The sequence below is a fragment of the Giraffa tippelskirchi genome, chromosome 8 (assembly GCF_054371585.1).
Source record: "Giraffa tippelskirchi isolate mGirTip1 chromosome 8, T2T-mGirTip1v1.2.pri, whole genome shotgun sequence".
Lineage (NCBI taxonomy): Eukaryota > Metazoa > Chordata > Mammalia > Artiodactyla > Giraffidae > Giraffa > Giraffa tippelskirchi.
In genome coordinates, this window is record NC_137282.1 from 34,302,368 (window position 1) to 34,314,720 (window position 12,353).

The 12,353-nt window shown below is 35.1% G+C and overlaps 1 protein-coding gene across 27 annotated transcripts in view; it reads left to right on the plus strand.

The window, feature by feature from the left end:
- The window catches only part of LOC145518172 (uncharacterized), a 1,384,210-nt gene that overhangs the window by 1,225,913 nt on the left and 145,944 nt on the right, over positions 1 to 12,353 (plus strand). For 3 of the 27 annotated variants that reach the window (XR_014062703.1, XR_014062677.1, XR_014062700.1), the window contains exon 6: positions 10,280 to 10,392. The exons of the other annotated variants lie outside the window; for them this stretch is intronic. The gene's annotated coding sequence lies outside the window, so the exon portion shown is untranslated. The remainder of the gene's footprint in view (positions 1 to 10,279; positions 10,393 to 12,353) is intronic. 27 annotated transcript variants of the gene reach the window in all.

Here is a 12,353-nt window from a genome sequence, read left to right on the forward strand (position 1 = left end):
GCCTCATTTAAAGAGGAACATCATTAGCAGTGACAAAAGAGAAAAACACAGACAAGAGGTTTTGACCACTCATTTAAGGATTTTGGTGTGAAAAAAGAAAAAGGTCCATATCAAAACTTACTGACCCAAAGTCATAATTAAATTATAATTAATTGTGTGGCTTTCCTAATAAGAAAACCCCTCTAAGCACTGAGGTAAAGAGTTCCCCTTAGAATCAAACATTGCCCATGCACAGCCTGTGGTTCTTAAACACCAGGGATTATATACTCTGTAATTTCAGACTCTTGAGAATGCTAAAAATATCAATGCATATCTGTCTTTGAAAAAACTTGCCTTTATCTTTTTAAAAAAATAGATTGACATTAACCTGGTGATATGAGATTAGTGACTTCAGAGGTAGAACAATGCATTCTTAAAATAGTTGTCTGATCACTTAAAATGGCTATCTCTCTGCTCTTTACATTGATTCCAGAACAGCATATTTTACTAAAAATATGTAATTGTTTTTGTCCCAAAGGGAAAACTATAAGGTGAGAACTGGGTAGATACTGAAAAATCATAAGATATTTCACTGAAAATCAACATCTTTTAGACAGGAAAGCAGCTTTCATTTTCATTGAACATAATTGAAATGTTCATAACTCATGAATATATTTGAACAAGTTAGTTTTTATTTAATCTACCTACTATCAGTAACTTATATGATACTTAGCATGGTACAAGAACACTTCAAGATGCTTAAAAGAGTAAATAATATAATTGCTATAATTACTGCGTGAAATAGGTGATGATAAAATCCCTAGCTGTTTGATTTTTCCTTAAAAATTAGCATGTGAATAAAGATAAAAATAGGATTGCAAGTCTGTATAAAAACTGCAGTATACATCTGTTTTAAAGTCATAGAGAAATAGTGATAAATCTTAGTTACAAGCAAAATCCTTTGCACAAGGGAAACACTTCTGCGTCTCTATCTTACTAGCAGTAAAGCTGAGACAGATTTATTTTACATGTATAAAAAGAAAAGATTGCATTTTTGCTTTCAAGTGATAACAATTTCTCTATAACCTTCAGGACTGTCTGATGTTACTCTTAGACAAGATGGATATATTCCTAAAATAAAATGATGGATAAGCTGAAATATGGTAGAAATACATATCATGGAAAAAGGAAAGTTCAAGAAATGTGAGATTGATTGCTATGACAGTAAGTAGTAGTAGAGGATTTCAAATATTTTAAGTAGATCCTCAAGACTACCAGTATTTACATATGGAAAGTTCAGGATCACATATTCTTTGAACTTGAAACTGCACATGTATCTAATATCTTAGCATATTCCATATGGCATTTCCATCACTATATTTATATGAAGTAGATTGCTTCTTTATTCATTCCTCTGTTGATGGACATTTAGGTTACTTTCATATTTTGACTGTTGTAAATAGTACTTCAAAGAACATTGGGGTATATATTCTTTTAGAATTATGGATTTCTCTGGGAATGTGCTCAAAAATGGGATTGCTGGGTGATATGGTAGTTTTATTTTTCATTTTTTGATGAACCTCCATACTGTTCTCCATAGTGGCTAGATCAGTTTACATTCCCACCAACGGTCTAAGAATGTTACCTTTTCTGCACACCCTCTTCAGCATTTACTGTTTGTATATTTTATGATAATGGCCATTCTGACTAGTGTGTGGTGGAACATCATTTTTTTTTTTTAATTTACATTTCTGTAATAATTAGTGATGGGATTCCCTGGTGGTTCAGATGGTAAAGAATCTGCCTGCAGTGTGGAAGACTGGGGTTCAATCCCTGGGTTGGGGAGATCCCCTGGAGAAGGAAATGGCAACCCACTCTAGTATTCTTGCCTGGAGAATCCCATGGATAGAGGAGACTGGCGGGCTATCGTCCATGGGGTCACAAGAGTCGGACACGACTGAGCCAGTAACACACAATAATTAGTGACACTGATCATTTCATGTGTCTCTCGGTCATTTATATATCTTCTTTGAAAAAAAGTCTATTCAATTTTCTGTCCATTTTTTTGGATTGGATTTCTTTTTTGATACTGAAATGTGTGAGCTGTTTGTATATTTTTGGAGATTAATTCCTTGTTGTTGCTTCATTTGCAAATATATTCTCCCATTCTGAGGGTTGTCTTACCATCTTGCTCATGGGTTCCTTTGCTGTACAGAAACTTTTACATTCAATTAGGTCTCACTTGTTTATTTTTGTTTTTATTTTCATTACTCTAAGAGGTGGGTCCAAAAAGATCTTGCTGCAATTTATGTCAAAGAGCATTCTGCCGATGTTTTCCTATAAGAGTTTTTAGTTCTTGGCCTTACATTTAGATCTTTAATCCATCTGGAGTTTATTTTTGTGTATGCTGTAAAGGTATATCTTAATTCACTCTTTTACATGTAGCTGTCCAGTTTTCCCAGAACCACTTATTGTTATCAGTTCAGTTCAGTCACTCAGTCACGTCCGAATCTTTGCGACCCCATGAATTGCAGAATGCCAGGCCTCTCTGTCCATCACCAGCTCCCGGAGTCTACCCAAACTCATGTCCATTGAGTTGGTGATGCCATCCAACCATCTCATCCTCTGTCGTCCCCTTCTTCTCCTGCCCTCAATCTTTCCCATCATCAGGGTCTTTTCAAATGAGTCAGCTCCTCACATCAGGTGGCCAAAGTATTGGAGTTTTAGCTTCAACATCAGTCCTTCCAATGAACACCCAGGGCTGATCTCCTTTAGGATGGACTGGTTGGATCTGCTTGCAGTCCAAGGGACTCTCAAGAGTCTTTTCCAACACCACAGTTCAGAAGCATCAATTCTTCGGCACTCAGATTTCTTCACTGTCCAACTCTCACATCCATACATGACTACTGGAAAAACCATAGTCTTGACTAGACAGACCTTTGTTGGCAAAGTAATGTCTCTGCTTTTTAATATGCTGTCTAGGTTGGTCAAAACTTTCCTTCCAAGGAGTAAGCGTCTTTTAATTTCATGGCTGCAATCACCATCTGCAGTGATTTTGGAGCCCCCAAAATAGTCTGTCACTGTTTCCGCTGTTTCCCCATCTATTTCCCATGAAGTGATGGGAGCAGATGCCGTGATCTTAATTTTCTTGATGTTGAGCTTTAAGTCAACTTTTTCACTCTCCTCTTTCAATTTCATCAAGAGGCACTTTAGTTTTTCTTCATTTTCTGCCATAAAATTGGTGTCATCTGCATATCTGCGGTTATTGGTATTTCTCCTGGCAATCTTGATTCCAGATTGTGCTTCTTCCAGCCCAGCGTTTCTCATGATGTACTCTGCATATAAGTTAAATAAGCAGGGTGACAATATACTTATTGTATAAGAATATACAGTGGAGACTGTATTTTCTCCACTGTATATTCTTGTCTCTTTTGTTGTAGATTAATTACCATAATTATGTGGGTTTATTTCTAGGCTTTCTATCCTGCTCTTTTGATATGTATTTCTGTCTTTGGGTCAGTACCATAATGTCTTGAAGACTGTAGCTTTGTAGAATAGTCTAAGGTCAGGGAGCCTGAGATTCCTCCAGCTCCACTTTTCTTTCTCAAGATTGCTTTTGCTGTTCAGAGTCTTTAATGTTTTTGTACTAATTGTAGATTTGTTTGTTTGTTTGTTTTAATTCTGTGAAGGAAGCCATTGGAAGACAGTTTTACTTCTTCTTGGCCAATTTGGATTCCTTTATGTATTTTTCTTCTCTGACTGCTGTGGCCAGAACTTCCAAAACTACATTGAATAAAAGTGGAAGAGTGGATACCCTTATTTTTTTCCTGATCTTAGAGGAAATGCTTTGAGTTTTTCACCATTAAGAATGATTTTTGCTGTGAGTTTGTGAAGTTTGGTCTTTATTATGTTGATAGAGGTTCCCTCTCTGCCCACTTTATCATTAAGTGGGTGTTGAATTTTGTTAAAGGCTTATTCTGCATTTATTGAGATGATCATATGGTTTTTAATCATCAATTTGTTGGTTTGGTGTATCACACCATTCAATTTGCATATGTTGAAAACCCTTGCATCACTGAGGTAAAGCCCATGTGATCCTGGTGTATGATTCTTTTAATGTGTTATTGGTCTTCGTTCACTAGTATCTTGTTGAGGATATTTGTGTTTAGTTTGTCAGTGATATTGGCCAGTAATTTTCTTTTTTTGTGATCTTTTTCTGGTTTTTGTTGAAGGGTAATTAATGGTAGCCTCATAGAATTAGCTTGAGAGTATTCCTCTGAAATTTTTTGGAAGAGTTTCAGAAGTATAGGTGTTAACCCTTCTCTAATTGGTTGATAGAATTCACCTAATACAGGCTTATTTTTAACAAACTTAACTCTTTCAAGGAAAATAAAACTAGTAATGATTTGTTAATCTGAGACCCTTGAGATAGCTACATTGATATGAGTAAATATAGGAATAATGTAAGGAATATAGATGAGAATATAGCTATGGATGTTGATGTAGATACAGACACAAATAGAGAAATGGACATGAAGCAAATTTTGGACTTTAAAATACTTGTAAAGCATATAAGGAGAGTCTAAAGATAATTCAAAAGTAAATATCTTGAAAGATAGTTTATTTAAACTTTATTTATGATTAATATTCAGCTTTTGCCTTTATGTCATTTGAACCTTGGTGAGGTTATGTACAGGCTCTCTGAAAGCAGGGAAATTATAAGTAGATACCATGTAGAGAATATTACCAAAATTAATTTTATATTTTTACATAATTAGAATTAAACATATGGAAAGTAATTTTTTTTCCTTTTACAGTGTTTTTTCCAGAGTTCCTTATCTCCTGAGTACACTTTAAGGTGCAGTTGCAGTTAGAGATTCATGTGAAGGCCACGCCAGAGAGCATGTGTTTAAACATCTGTCTTATTACAGAAATGACAGCCTCTTCGTAGGGCTTAACCTTCACCATTGTTACTTTTTATTTATTTACAGTGGTTTTGTTAATAGAACCCTAAAAGAAATCCCTCACCTCAAATTTGATTCATGTTATTACATTTCAAAAGTTACTATACTTGGTCTTATATTTCTTATATTAAAGATAAGCATAGTGTCCATCAAGTTATATTTCTTATAGGAAGCCAAAAATTTCAGTTAATTCAATTCAAACTGCAGTTTTATTGTGATCAGTATCTAAAAATTCACCAGCATCAGGATGATTTTATACGTGGCTGTAGGACTGTAGAAACAGTCTAATCTTTGTAACACTCAGATAAGACAAATACTATTTTGAAAACTGTGGAGTTCTTTAAATAGTGACACAGGTTCATTTTCCTAAAACACTTTAATTAGAGTTTGCTTTGGAGAAAACCCTGCCCCAGATACTAAATATCTGTCAGGGTTACTTAGTGTTTCACAAAGGACTGTTTATTTCTTTATTGCATCTAAAGTATTTTCTTCCTCAGTATATTTTTATGAATTTGAACATATACCTTGTGTCCTTGATATTTGTACGTGCTGATGTATTTGCATCTAAATGACATTCAGTACAGATGAAACACTGCTGATGATGACTTGCAAACTGTAGATGATCAAGAGCTAATGATCTTTTTTTCAATAATATGAACAAGATGACAGAATTATCTGTAGGTTTTCATGCTTCTAAATTTTGTTCTTCCTTTTCTTGCCAGTTAAGGCACATCTGTGGATGCAGGCTTCTGTCTAATACGGGAAAGGGACAGGTGTGAATCCGTAGACTGGAAGCTCAGGAGGAAAAGATTGATGGGCTGATTTGTTTCTGAATACCTGCCCAAAGGCTGAGAGATGCGTGAAATCTAATGATCATAAATAATAGACACCCTCATCAGCTGGGGTGGAAAAGGAAATGGCGGCAGGCTCTGTCGGGGGAGGAGGACCAGCTGTTGCTTCTCCTAGTGCACAGAATCGAAGGGAAGCGTTTCCCAGAACAGCCGAGAAGAGCCGGGAAGGGCGATGCCGACCTGCCTCTTCCAGAAACAGTTGGCTTCCTCCGTCTAACAAAAACCTTTTTCCTCCAACAAACCTAGAAACTTGAGAGTACTTTTAATGTTCAATGAAGAACTGGATGCTGAAACATTGATCAGTACTTCTCCCACTCTTTCACTTTTTAGTGATTATATTTTTCCCTTTTCCAATGGGAAAAGATGCTGAAACCAAGCATTCTTCTTTGCCAAAAGGGCAAATTACTTAGTCCTGTGTAGGTTATTAAGTGTATAATGATGAGATTCTGTTTTAATTACTTGGTTGTTGTTACCAATATCATCATGGCTATCAAATAATAAAAAATGCTTCTAGAATTATTAAAATGATATATTCAAGGGGTTTTTTTTTAAACTCTAAAAACTGACATCCATATATATTTTCCATTTTTTTCTTATAAAAAATATTAGGAGGTAAGGCATGTATTATAACCAGTTAATAGCTAATCTAGAGAATACAGAAGTTAGTCATACAGGTAATTAGAGAGTATGAGCTAGATGTAATTTATTTCTCTGGAGTTCTTCATTATTTCCATATCCTATTTCACTTTGCTTAATAATACAATTATTCAAATACATCCTCAGCATTCAGTCTTTTTATTATAGATTGTCATTTTTCTTTAAAAATGACAATGTCTCATGCTTCTTTCAGGTAATTAAATATCTCAGAAAAGATGGCTATACTATGATTTAGACTCACATTTACATATTCATAAACTCTTCATTTAGAAGAGGTAACTTGTTTCTGCTTTCAGATGAAATTCAATTTCCACGTTGACTGCACGTAAACACTTGAAATACATTAGCATTAACAAAATATGTTATCTTGTAGTGAAATAACGTATCTCATATATCCCAGAGTAGACACTGAAAGTGGTCTTTTGAGGATAGAAAGGAAGAAAACTAAGTTCTCCTCCAGAAGTCCTTGTTCCAAAGCTTAGCCAAGTGAAGGATCATATTAATGTAATGTCGTTAGCTGTGAGCCTTGGCTTCAACTCATTAGCAAAATGTCAGGAGTTTGAAAAGAAAAAGATAATCTAATATAGATCTGGATCAAAAGGAAACTGTAACTTTGAAAGTCATACTTCAAAAAGGAATTTGGTTCTATCTCTATGGTCTGTCTTGCTGTTTAAGTAAATGATATTCTTCAAAGTCAGAAGTCATTTACGAAATAATAAAATGGCCAGAAATTATTTATTAAGGAGAATAGAAACTTCCTGTCTTCCTTTCTAAACATCTCAAGCATGGCAGTGTACATCAGTCGTTCAAAGAATCTTCAAGTTGTTATAACTGTTTTTCATTTATTTTTGAGCCCAGAGCACATTCTTACTGTGTAGTACTTTGATTTCATGAAACTTACAGAAACCACTCAAAAACATTTTACACGTAATATTTTATGTTACTAATACATGTTTTGATTTGGTATGTTTTCAAAAGAATTCTTTTAAAATTCAAATAGAATGTAACAACACTTTCACTAGATCTAAACTAAGTTTTAGTTTCAAATAGATCAACCAAGTTCACATGTTATAAAATTATTGGGAATTTATTGAATAGATAATATTTGTGAAGGTAAAATAAAATTCAAAGAGTGAAGGCATATATATATATATCTGTGTGTGTGTATATATATATATATATGTGTGTGTATGTGTGTGTGTGCAGGTGTAAAGCTGAAATAAAAGTTAATCTTCCAGTGACCTTTTGTCCTCTGGGACCCAGATTTCCACAGATGACACCATAGAAGTGGCAATCATCAAGTGTGGCTTATGTACTCATCTAGTAATTGTCATCCATCTTTTTCCTCCCTTCTTCCATCCTAGATGCTACACACCATAGACATTGTTCTGCAAGCTTTTTCCACATAGCATTTTACTCTGGGGTGGGTTCACATCAGTGATGGCTGTGATACATTTTTTTTTTAAATTTTAATTAAAAAAAATTTTTTTGCAATGTTGTGTTGGTTCCTGCCATATGATAATGCAAACCAGTCATAATTACACATACACCCCCTCCCTCTCCAGCCTCCCTCCTCTCCCTGGGTCCTGTCCCTCCAGGTCATCAGAGCACCACACTGGGCTCCCTGTACTACACGGCAACTTCTCACCATCCATCCATCTTATACCCAATAATGTATACGTGTTGATGCTATTTTTTCCATTTGTCCCACACTCTCGCTCCCACACTGTGTCCACAAATCCATTCTCTTCATCTCTGTCTCCTTTCCTTCCCTTCAGATAGATTCATCAATGTCATTTTTCTAGATTTTATATGTGTGTGTGTGTGTTAATATACTTTAATTCTTTTTCTGACTTACTTCACTATGTATAGCAGGCTCCTTGGAGAAGGAAATGGCAACCCACTCCAGTGTTCTTGCCTGGAGAATCCCAGGGACGGGGGAGCCTGGTGGGCTGCCGTCTATGGGGTTGCACAGAGTTGGACACGACTGAAGCGACTTAGCAGCAGCAGCAGCAGGTTCACTAAAACTGCCTGAAATTCATTCTTTTTTTATGGCTGAGTAATATCATATTGTATATATGTACCATATGTTCTTTATCCATTCATCAGTCGATGGACATCTAGGTTGTTTCCATGACCTGATTATTGTAAACAGTGCTGTGATGAACACTGGGATACATGTGTCTTTTTTGATTATGTTTTTTTTCAGAGTATATGCCCAATGGTAGAGTTGCTGGGTCATATGGTAGATTTATTCCTAGTTTTTTTAAGGAGTCTCCATAATGGTTCAAGCAGTAACATTTCCACCAACAGTGTGGGAGTGTTCTTTTTTCTCCACATCCTCTCTAGCATTTAATATTGGTAGATTTTTTCATGATGGCCATCCTTACTGGTGTTAGGTGATACCTCATTGTAGTCTTGATTTTTCATTTCATTAATAATTACTGATGTTGAGCATCTTTGCATGTGTTCATTGGCCATCTGTATGTCTTCTTTGCAGAAATGTCTGTTTAGGTCTTCTGCCCATTTTTTGATTGGGTTGTTTATTTTCCTAATATTGAGCTATATGAGATGCTTATATATTCTGGAGATTAATCCTTTAGTAAGTTTCGTTTGCAATTATTTTCTCCCATTCTGAGGGTTGTCTTTTAATTGAGCTATATGAGATGCTTATATATTCTGGAGATTAATCCTTTAGTAAGTTTCATTTGCAATTATTTTCTCCCATTCAGAGGGTTGTCTTTTAATCTTGTTTGTTTCCTTTGCTGCACAAAAGCTTTTAAGTTTAATTAAGTCCCATTTGTTTGTTTTTATTTCCATTACTCTAGAGGTGGGTCACAGAGGATCTTGCTGTGACTTATGTCATGGAGCATGCTGCCTATGTTTTCATCTAATAGCTTTATAGTTTCTAACCTTACATTTACGTCTTTAATCCATTTTGAGTTTATTTCTGTGTGTGCTGTTAGAAAGTGTTGTAGTTTCATTCTTTTGCATGTGGCTGTCCAGTTTTTCCTGCATTACTTATTGAAGGGGCTACCTTTTCTCCATTGTATATTCTTACCTCCTTTGTCAAAGATAAGGTACCCATAGGTGTGTAAGTTTATCTCTTGGCTTTTTATCTTGTTCACTCCTTTGTATTTCTGTTTTTGTGCCAGTACCATACTGTCCTCATGACTGTAGCTTTGTCTGAAGTCAGGAAGGCTGATTCCTCCAGCTCTGTTTTTCTTTAAGATTGCTATGGCTATTCAGAGTCTTTTGTGTTTCCATAGAGATTGTGAAATGTTTTTGTTTGAGTTCTGTGGAAAATATAATTGATAGTTTGATAGGGATTGCATTGAATCTGTCGATTATTTTGGGTAGTTTAGTCATTTTCACAGTATTGATTCTTCCAATCCAAAAACATGGTGTATCTCTCCATCTGTTTTGTGGCATTTCTGATTTCTTTCATCAGTGTCTTAAAATTTTCTACATACAGGTCTTTTGATTCTTTGGGTAGGTTTATTTTTAGGTATTTCATTCATTTTGTTGCAGTGGTGAATGGGAATGCTGCCTTAACCTCTCTTTCTGATTTTTCATTGTTAGTATATAGGAATTCAAGAGATTTCTGTTTACTAATTTTATATCCTGTAACTTTAATATACTCATTGATGAATTCTAGTAATTTTCTGGCAGAATCTTTAGGGTTTTCTATGTATAATATCATGTTATCTATGTATGTATATCATGTATGTCATACTATGTAGTATCATGTCATCTGCAAATAGAGTTTTATTTCTTCTTTTCCAATCTAGATTCCTTTTATTTCTTTTTCCTCTCTCATTGCTGTAGTGAGGACTTCCAAAACAATGTTGAATAACAGTGGTGAGAATGGGCAGCTTTGTCTTCTTCCTGATCTTAGAGGAAATGCTTTCAGTTTTTCTCCACTGAGAATAATGTTTGCTGTGAGTATGTCATGTATGACCTTTATTATGTTGAGATAGGTTCCTTCTATTGTGATATATTGTTTTTATTAGTTTTGGCTTTTTTTTTTTTTTTTTGGTTTCATAGTACATCACTGCAAGGGCATATTATACTTAATTAGTATTTTTGTTGATGGACAGTAAATTGGTTTGTATCAAAATATTTTGTTATTACAAACTAACCCCAATGAATAGGATTATATATAGATACCCCAGTCAATATGTACCTGTGTATCTATAATTCTGATATTTATTAACTAAGTACCTGGACCAAAATTGTATGGGGGGGGCTATTTCTTGCCCCATACTCTAAGCAACACGTTATTATCACAGTTATCTTTCCTACTTTGTTTTTAAAATGTATATGCTGCTGCTGCTGCTGCTGCTAAGTCACGTCAGTCGTGTCTGACTCTGAGTGACCCCACAAATGGCAGCCCACCAGGCTCCTCTGTCCCTGGGATTCTCCAGGCAAGAATACTGGAGTGGGTTGCCATTTCCTTCTCCATAAAATGTATATACCCTGCCTTTAATTTAAAAATTATTTACAGTGAAAATATTTTTGTAGGTTTTATATTGTAATTATATTTCAGTATTTGTTTATTTTTTCATAGCAACCAGTTAAATCCCTATTTGTCTTGTATCCATATCAACTGGTATTAAGGAAATATGCCCTATTCATGCATATAGGTTTCAAATATTTTCTGTTTGAATTTTTATGCTTTAAGTTTTTTACATTAGCATTTTTCATTTAAAAAGTAACAGAAATATCACTTCAAGATTATATTTTAATATGCTGATTTCAAAATTATAATTAATATCCCTTGATTTCTTTCAACAATCTGTGTTGATCTTTATGATTGAAATCTGTTATTGGTGATTAATTGAAGTTAAATTGTTAAAAAGAGTGAGGGAGGGAAGGAACTGGATTTTGTTTAGATGGATATCCATCAACCCTAGTGTCAATTAATAATCTATTGATTATCCACTTACTTTGAATGCTACTTGCATCATATGATAAAACATTTTTGTTTTATCATATGTTAAAACATTTTTCTATTTCTGGTCTTTATTGTATTGAGCCATGTGTTTACCATTAATATGATACGTTGTTAATATTGTAGCTCAATAATATGTTTTAATATCCATCAGGAGAGCCTTCTAAATATTACTAAATTTTATAATATCTCTGCCTAATTTTCATTAGGCTTACTCCTTGGAAGGAAGGTTATGGCCAACCTAGATAGCATATTTAAAAGCAGAGACATTACTTTGCCAACAAAAGTCCGTCTAGTCAAGGCTATGGTTTTCCAGTGGTCATTCATGGATGTGAGAGTTGGACAGTGAAGAAAGCTGAGCACCTCAGAATTGATGCTTTTGAACTGTGGTGTTGGAGAAGAGTCGTGAGAGTCCCTTGGACTGCAAGGAGATCCAATCAATCCATCCTAAAGGAGATCAGTCCTGGGTGTTCATTGGAAGGACTGATGTTGAAGCTGAAACTCCAATACTTTGGCCACCTCATGCAAAGAGTTGACTCATTGGAAAAGACCCTAATGCTGGGTAGGAATGGGGGCAGGAGGAGAAGAGGACGACAGAGGATGAGATGGTTGGATGGCATCACCAACTCGATGGACATGGGTTTGGGTAGACTCCGGAAGTTGGTGATGGACAGAGAGGCCTGGCATTCTGCAATTCATGGGGTCGCAAAGAGTCGGACATGACTGAGCAACTGAACTGAACTGAACTGAATTTTCATTTCATTTTTTCTATTCAGTTGGAGGTTTAGATAGTTGCTGATGCTATTAGCATTTTCATGGGGAATCATATTTGTTTAGGAAGAAGTGACATATTCATAATACATGGTTTCTTTATCCAGCTTTAGTGTTTACCAATGCAGTGTGTATTATTTTGATTAGAAATGATATAGAAATAGAGAAGATTGAGAG